Raw genomic sequence first — 9,443 nt, forward strand, 5'->3', positions numbered from 1 at the left:
TCAGCATACAAATTAGTGCCGAGGTATTTACCTTCGTTAGTACTCCAGGAACAATGAGATAATGCTATTGTCTTTTCAGACTTAAATGTTTAATCATTTAGGAGAACTTGTGTAAAAATTCCGTCTACTCTTCAGCCAGTGACCCACCCATCACCCTCTGCTATGTCCCCAGGGCTAACTCATCTCTTCCTTTCCCTCAACCTCAGGTGGATGCGGATTTTCACAAACATCCTTATGGAGAAGAACATCATTCTCGAGGTTGAACCCTCAATACAATGGAAAAGGTAAAGGCCAAGATCCAGGTTGAGGAAGGAATTCGTCCTGATCAGCAAAGACTGATCTTTGCCAACAAGCAGCTGGAGGATGGAGGTACTATGTCTGACCACAGCATTCAAAGGCGTCCACTCTTCATCTTATGTTGAGACCTTGCAGTGACACTAAGAAAAGGAAGTGTAACACCACTCCCAAGAAGATAAGCACAAGAGAAAGAAGGTTGAGCTGGCTGTCCTGATATTCTATAAGGTGGATGAGAATGGCAAAATCAGTCGCTTTTGTTGGGAGTGCCCTTCAAATGAATGTGGTGGTGGAGTTTTATGGCCAGCTTTGACAGACATTACCATGGCAAATGTTGTCTGATTTATTGCTTCAACAAACCAGAAGACAAGAAGTTGTGTATGGCTTAATAAAAAATATGAACTAAAAAAATTAAAAATTCTGTCCATGTTCATAATATTCCTTACGAAGTAGGTAGAGAGGAAAGTACACATGTGTGACTTCTGAAGACTATACACTCTTGTTATAGAATTTGCCTCTGTGAGGGGACCTTGGAAATCCTCTTTTTGCCTCAAGGAAGGGCATTGTTTCAATTGTCCTGGGCAGATCAGCTCCCAGGCAGGGCAGGGGTGCTGAGGCAGGAGAAAGAAGCTGTAAGAGAAGATGCAGTCCCTCCTGAGTGTTTAGCAAAAAGTCCTCTTGAATTGTAACTTTTCAGGCTACTGTCTAGCATCTTTTTTCCCCCATTTCTTTTTCAGCTGACCAGGGCTTAACATCTGACCAGACCCTGAACCTTCACAACAGCCAGCCCAAGAGCCAATCTTGGCCAGGAGTCAAGACCTCAATCCTCAGTGTGATCCAAATCAGAAAAGGTGTTTCACCACTGCAAACCATGGCCTCTGACAATCTTGAGGGAGATCCCAGATACCTGCATGTCCACAGAGTTATCTTCTTCCCCAGGCCATCACCTTGATGTTTAACGAGATGAAGAGCCTTCTCCCTCGGGGCTACAATCCACTCAGAACTCTGTTTAGCTCTGTTGGGACCCTTAGAGATAGTAATCATCTTCTCTTTAATTTAGTTTTTGAGTTTAAGGTTTAGTAAAATTGTGCCTTAGCAAAATTTGTGCCCTTTGGATAGATCGTGTCCCTGAGAAGAACAGGTACATCCAGCAGCTGAGGGATAAGACGACTCTCGCCTAGAGGGTCTTCGTGGAATTTTACCAAACTCTGCCATCTAACAAAGTCTAACTCAATTTGCTTCCACTTTTTCATGACTGCTGCCTAAATCGAATATTAGTTGGGACCTATGACACTTCTCGATTTTTCCAAATTGTATGCACTGGACTAATAGTTCAGAGTATTATATAGGCATTTATAAAAAGTAGCTCTGTGGTCAGAGTTGTAAAGGTTTGCATGGTATCAGTTTGTTGGGAAAGTCACAATGCCTATTATTATGTTAAACTTGCCAATGTATCTTATAGAAGAAAAACACATTTAACTTGTTTAAACCAACATTTTCTAAATTCACTTTTGCATAGTAGTATTCCATAAACTATGAGGAAAAGATAGTATTCCATAAACTATTTAGGAAGCAAATTTCTAGACTGCTTCTTGAGCTCACTATTGATTCAGTGGCAGATTCTGAGTCCCACACAGTTTTTTTTTTTTTTTTTTTTTTTAAAGATTTTATTTATTTATTCTCCCCCCAAAGCCCCAGTAGATAGTTGTATGTCATAGCTGCACATCCTTCTAGTTGCTGTATGTGGGATGCGGCCTCAGCGTGGCTGGAGAAGCGGTGCGTCGGTGCGCGCCCGGGATCCGAACCCGGGCCGCCAGCAGCGGAGCGCACGCACTTAACCGCTAAGCCACGGGGCCAGCCCTGAGTCCCACACAGTTTTAAACTTTTCTACAGCTGCTTCTCTATATCTTCCACCTTCATATTTCTTCTTACAAATTCATCCACTTTTTAAGGTCAACCTGCACATATATGTTTCTCTCCTGTAATTGTATCACATCTGTAGTATGTTTAGAACTTAGTGTCTAACTGTTGTACCATCCTAGCTTAACGTCCTTTTGACTGGGAAGATAGTAACATTGACTTTGTCAAAGCGTCCCTCTCGCCTCCTCCTTCTTGTGATACGCGGGCGTTCTCCTAACCCGGAAGATGTAGGGTTTGTTTTGTTTTATTGTGTTCATCCTGATAAGAACTCCCCATTTTGCTGAATTCAGAGTAGTTAAATAACCTTAGACTCACAGATTCTAATTACAAAGTTCAGAGAATAAAGGAATGATTTGTACTTTACTTCACATACTCTTTCCTTCAGACCTCAGATATGCTTTTGTCTTGTGGTCTACGCTCTTCCTTTCTACCTTTCCAAACACAGAGTATCAGCATTTTGGACTTGGTTCCCAAGCTTTACTGAATGTTCTGAATTATAATTAGTAGTCCCTTTCAAACTTAAAATATAATAAAATACTTAAGGAATATTTTCCATATTAACCAAAAAATAAATACATTTTTATCTTTCTAAATACTTACCTATTTTCATCTGGTCACTTGGTTTTAAGAGCATATCGTTAACAAATACTTTCACATTTATAATGCAACCTAACCAGAGCTGGGCAAAAGATAGGCAAACAAACCCCAAGGCAGCAGAACTTTTCCGATGACTTCAAAAGAAGGAAAGGAAGGAAATAACGACTAGTTGGTGATTTGTCATCTCTTTATAAAGTATCCAGGCTGTTTTTAAGAGAACATTTCACTCCATTTATGATTATATAAGTTATAGTAGAAGGCAGTTTTTGTTCTTTGCAGTTGTTGCAGCTGCATGGGCCTATGTTGAGAGAAATTTGATGTAGTATCGACATTATTTTATGAACGCTCCATCAGGTCTTATTTGTGCAAATGGTAGCTAGAGACTCAAGTGACTGTTACTTATTATAGAGAACATCAAAGGAAATGAGCAGATTGTAGTGAAATAGGCTAAGTTTGGGCCAAAAACTAAAAAAAGGGGAGGAAAAAGAAAAGCTATGCTAATTTCTGCCATGTAAAAATACTGCCTAATGAGTAGTTCATTCTCTATTCACCCTTATCAAATGTGACTGAAGACTAGTTAGTTATAACTAATAATGTTTTCAAACTAGACTTTATGGAAACATCTGTGGAATAATCTTCAGCACATCTGATTTCTTTTTAATTTCATATTTTTAAAAGTTGTTTTCTTTTTCCTTTCATTTTGAACTGATATAACTTCTGTAAGATTTACACATGTGTTCTAGAAGGGGCAAATGGAAATATTTTAAAAATATGATAATTAGCACTTCTGGGCACAGTTGGTTTATTCCAGAAGTACAGATAATCACATCACACCCTCAATGAAAATGTCTAAAAGTGTCCCATTGCTAATGTTGCGAAGCCCCCTCTGTTTCTAGAGTATTCAAGATTATCTTATGTCTGGCTTCAATCCTGAGCACTTGGTATTTCTTCTACTGAATCACAAGACTCTCCTGCCACCCTATTCTTCTCAAGACACCCCAGCTTCCAATGTCCCCTGATTAATATCCATTTCTGATAAAAACATGCATTTTTAGCCTCAGTGTCTTTGTGCAATTATAGCTGAGAAGAGGGGATTCCTACTGTCTATTAAGCATTTCCTGTAAAATTTCACCCATCCTTCAGATGCAGTCTTGAAAATTTCCAGAATTCTCTTCATTCCCCATATTTGTCCGCTACTCATTCTTATCTTCACGATCATGGTCACTGTCATCTTCATGAACAAAGACAATAACAAATGAAGGATTTCATTTTCATTGTCCTCATATTTCTACCGCAAACCATAGAAAAGTCGAGGCGAAAATCCAGCTATCGTGGAGACTGAAACTTATAAAGTTTAGATGACCATCTTAAGAAGAAGAATAGAAAATTACACACACAGAAATTTTAAATATAAAAGATAAATATGAAATTAGAATGAGAAAAGATAGCACAATGACTTACAAATTTTAAGAAGCTGACAAATAGTACAAATGTTACAAAATCCAGGCAAATATAATATTTTCAGTAATAAGCTACTTGAAACATTTTATATTTTTCTCATTTTAGTTGTATATTCTTTGTTCCTTTGTGTGCACTTATTTTGAATATGGTTTGCTTTTTTCAGGTAGAAAAAAAGATAAATCAGTCCTCCTCTTTATAGTTGATCAAAAAATATTGTTGATAGTGTGGAATCTTTTTTTTTCCTGCCATACAATGCCTTATTGCTGAAGTCTTGTCAGTTATTAGGATTGTGTTAAATTAGCAAAAACCTCCATCAAATTTATTTTGTATGTAATTTCAAAGACTTGGAAGAAATTCTTATGCACTGGAATCTACCTCTGCATTTGTCAAACCTTGTTTCCCACCCTTTACTACATACACACTTGCAGTGCCAGGCACTGGGTATGCAGGCTCCTGCCTTACTTGCCACAAGCCGGGTGAATCTGCAGAGAGGTGGGGGGACATTCCAGGAACTCAAGCCTCTTCCAGCTCTGCTAGCAGAGATCTAAGTATTCAGGAATGTAATGGCAAACCACAATACCAATAAATCCAGACTACATACATCCCAAATTGAGTGTCCCATAGAAGATCTGCAAATGCCCAAACCTACCTTAACCATAACATCATTCTACAGGAGTATAAGGGGCAGTGATCTTAAAGAATTGCAATTAAAGTAGCTTACTTGTTCAAATATATAGAGATAGATAGATAGATATCTATATCGATAGATATATAAAATATATCTATATCTACTTATGAATAATTTCTGTGGCTACTCCCAGGCCTTGAAAGGGGCAGGTGAAATAATGGGGCCCTGATGCCTAAGCTTCATTGGTAGGCCAGTAAATCCAGCTTTGGGAGGTAGGAGCTCATCCCATTCTCCTCTGCAGGAGACTTGAACAGAATGGGAAAGTCTAACATCCCCAGGGCCCACCTTGCTGGCTCCTGCCCAGGGCTCCGTTTCCCAGAGCTCAGAGGCCTCCTGGGACCCCGCTTCCCAAGCCGAGGGAGGTAATGTGACTGATAGTCTGCAGCCAGTCGTGGCTACCTCTCTTTCACTACTCTCTTCCATGTGCCATGAGCAGTGAGTGGGTCTCTTCTGGGGGGAAGGCCGGCCCTGCCTCTCCCAGTGACTGTGTGAGTAAAAGAAAGCAGGTATTAGGCCATTCTCTAGTCCATGAAGAAGGAGGTGTTCCCCTCACTCAGGATTCCAGATCTAGCACCATCCACACTGCTTTATTAATTTTATATTTGCCTGTTGATAATTGTGTTTGTGACTTACTTTTAACAAAGATCCTTAAAAGAAAAAAATTGGTAGGTGATATAGTTTCATGATGAAAACCTACCCTGATCCCCAAAAACCTGTGCCTACACAATTCTCAGGGGCACAGGAATGTTAATGTACGTGCAGCCACAGTTCAGAGACTGCATCCCGGAGGAACAGGGGATCCATTAATCCTTTACTTACCAGCTAGTAACAATTTAAACACCTGGAACCACTTATTAGAGAACAACTGTGTTTGAGATTATCAATTAAAATATGCTGGCTTATTCTACGTTGTAATTCCTACTTCAGTGAAACCCAAACATTGCTAAATCTGTGAGATCTTCTTGGGCCTCTTGAATGTCAATAAACTAATGTTATTATTTAAATGGTCCAATTGTTACAAATTTTCAATTTTATTGTTATAAAACATTTCTATTTTATTGTTATAAAACATTTCTATTTTTTTCAAAACCATAACAATTTCTTACAAAACTGGCAGGCTGCAAAATTAACTCCCCTGCAGGGGAGAATTTACTAGCTGGCAGAAAAAATTTGTGATGTGTTGGTGTCTGGATCTCCTTGAAATAAACAATTGAAGCAAAGTTCAATCTTTGCCACGTTTCTTTGTAATGATAAAACAATTTAAAATGTAATGTACACAAATCATCATAAGATATTTGATAAGATGAATAGCTATATTGTTAATAAGGCTTCTAGTTTCTGATTAGTCATAGAACATCGTTGATCCTCACAAACTTGGAAAACTATTTTAAATTCAATACGACATTTAAATTATACATCATTTATTGTTACTTGTAGACAATAAGAGAAACCATATGACTTTGTAAAATGATCTAAGACGTTTAAATTACAATTAAAATAGTTTACTGAATTTGAGGTAATAATACAGGACAGGAAATTAAGTTTATAAGTGCTGCTATTTTCAAAGAAATGGCCAGTGGAGAAGAAGTTAACTGTGAAAACAAGAAAAGCCAGCTAAAGCTCTGTCATTTAGCAACAGCTTGTTTAAACAAATATGTAAAATATAGATTTGTGGGGAGAAAATAAGAAAAAAAGGAAAGAGGATGGTTACCCTAAATACTAGTACTTGAGCACTCTGTAATGCATGAAGGATGGAGATTTTGGACCTATATTTTCAATTTTCCCTAATTCAATTTTGCATGTCTTATCCTAAAATATTATATATAGAAGAAATATGTTATTGCTATATTCACTACAGTATAATCAAACTATTCAAGGATGTGAGGAAATATTCACGGGAATATGAGCAAATTCTTGCCATTAAGTGACTACACTTTAGTCAATGAAATGAGAAAGGCACAGACCACTACACTATGAAGTAAAATGTAATTTTCTGAGAAAATGTAACAAGCTAAGTGCCACAGTGGTACAGAGTGGAGTGAAGGTCACCTACTGGAAGAAATTGGGAAAGGCCTCTTGAGAGCGGTGTTTCATGAGCCGAGCCTTGAAAGTTTGGGACTGAGAGAAGAGGTGATCCCGCAAAGGAGACAGGGAGAGGCCGTAACTGTGAAAAGAGGAAAGCCACGTTAGTGCAGCCAAGCTTTCTGGAATAAAATAAATACGGTGAGGGTATCAGTGCTGAAGACCATGAGTGTTGGAGGAAGGGCTGAGAAAAGTCATGGAGCTTAGTAGAAATGATAGAATGAGGGCCTGGATTAGATGGCATTTTAAAGACAATTAACCTCAATCCCATCTAAAATGGCATATCCTCCCTCACTCTATTTATTCTTGGCAAAAAATCAACTGTTCCATACTGGGCAGTTCAACTACTAGGCACTTCAATGCTGGGCTCACTGGGAATTTTACTTGCTTCTATTTCTTGCAGTAATTTGTTGTTATCATTATTTTTCCCTCCCCCAAATATGTTCTTCTGTGCTTTCTGAGTTTAGGCTGGTCTCCTTTAAAATAGATGATTTGTTTTTGTTTTCTCCTTATTCATTACTTAGGAGGGGTCTGGATGGGCTCAGAATCTGCTGTAAACAAGCGAGTGGATGGTCCATTCAGCGTTGATGGGGCAGCTACCTGGTGGGGGATGCAGGACCTTCCTCCAGCCTGTACGACTATGTCTGTTCTACGAGGTGTGAGACCTGTTCTAGGAGGTCGGTGCCCATTTCACACTGGTTGTTAAACATTGTGAATGTCATCCTGTGGTTTATCTATATTTATTTACATTCTCAAATCTTAATGTGGAGTGTTAGGTGTTGTACCTGCTTCAATCTTTGCTGCTTTGAAGACTTTTATTGTGTGTAATTCTGTCTGCGTGAGGAAAGAACACTCTTAATCCTACTATCCAGTTAGCTCAGCATGAGGAATAGGGTTTACTACTGCATAATTTAAAGTACTATGCAACTAATTTCATCTCTTACGGAAAACAATAGGTTAAGCACACACACACAGACACACCAGCAAACTTGAAACCACATTGTCTACTTTACCCTTCCAGGCTCTGCCATTTCATTTTTATTTAACCTAGGAATTCAGCAGAGCTCCATCTCTCCTCCTGGACTCGCAGCACATTCACTCCATTTCTTGGAACGGAACTACCTGAGCCAGTGCTGAGGGAGATCTATCCATAGACACTCCAGGCTGGGTGATGAGATGAGCCATGCTGCTAAGATAGCAATGTCTACCTCTCTCTTCACTCACTGGGCCCCACTTTTTGACTAAAAGCAACGTTGAGTCTTGGTAGAAATTCCTGCAGCTCTTTTTTTTTATTTTAGTGCATATTTCTGCGGCTATGTGATTGAGAGGAGTGGGGAGGGATCATGTACGTAGCTTTGTGTTCATAAACTTGAATTCCTTGACTATGCAAACATGTGGCAATCAATCAATCAGATTGTTTCTGTTATTGAAATAGGAATGTAGTCCTATTTCCTCACTTGATATGTTCAGAGTACTTTCTTATCCCATGTCGCCTTTAGGTGTGAATTCCATTCCCAAAGTGATGGTAAGGTGATACTATGAAAGAAAGTGGATAGTCAGGTATATTTCTATTGGTGGAATTTTGTAAGGCCACCCCTACTCTTCTATTTTATCATGGTGGTGGTCCTTCCTAATCTTGAAGTAGGAGCAAAGGTGATTTTTTACTTCAAAATCTGGCAATGACATCACATTTTTCTAAATCTAATTCTGGTCAATCTCAGGACTTGTTCAAGAAGTATATGAGTATTTTTTTTCAAAGTAAATTTATATATTTCAAAAATCAAACACATTTTCTGTTCCTTTGCCCCTGCCCTTTTTACTAAACTATCCTCAGCATTCACTGAGAACAGAGCAACCTAGTGAAAGAGGGTCCAGCAGACAGACATGCTGTAGTGAGTCTGACAGGCAGAGGCCATGGCCTCAGAATATTTGTGGAAAAGCAGGGAGAATGATACATCTTTCAAATATGACACACATTGGATAGTACTCAGGTAACTTTTTCAACCATCAGCAAAAATGTGTCTCTTCCTGGTGTTTTCTGACTGCTATAATTTATAGAGGGTCTATTTTTCTCTGTTATTCTGTAACACCATTTTGGACACCATTAACTTAGCGATCTTAAAATAACACACTCAAAAGTGACAGGCATGAACTATGAGAACAAAGTAAAACTTTCTATTTGGAGAATGATTCTTAAAAATACTTTCAGTGTGGTGGCTATTTCTTATGCATTTATCATAGACTTTCAGAGCCAGCAGGACGGTGAAGGTCAAACCATCTGTGAGGAAATGTCTGGAGAGAGGCTCATAGCCAAGCTGGCTGGAGCATCACGGAATCTGTATGGTTCAAGAGACACAGATGCTTACCTGCAGCCAAGGGAGCAACTAGCTCCTTCCCTCCT

At 38.8% G+C, this 9,443-nt stretch overlaps 1 pseudogene; it reads left to right on the forward strand.

The window, feature by feature from the left end:
- The first annotated feature begins 210 nt into the window (after window positions 1–210).
- On the forward strand, window positions 211–683 carry LOC101403437 (ubiquitin-ribosomal protein eS31 fusion protein pseudogene; annotated as a pseudogene).
- Window positions 684–9,443: the final 8,760 nt, after the last annotated feature.

Source organism: Ceratotherium simum, chromosome 1, assembly GCF_057802395.1.
Source record: "Ceratotherium simum simum isolate JZ-2026a chromosome 1, ASM5780239v1, whole genome shotgun sequence".
In the NCBI taxonomy this organism is placed as follows: domain Eukaryota; kingdom Metazoa; phylum Chordata; class Mammalia; order Perissodactyla; family Rhinocerotidae; genus Ceratotherium; species Ceratotherium simum.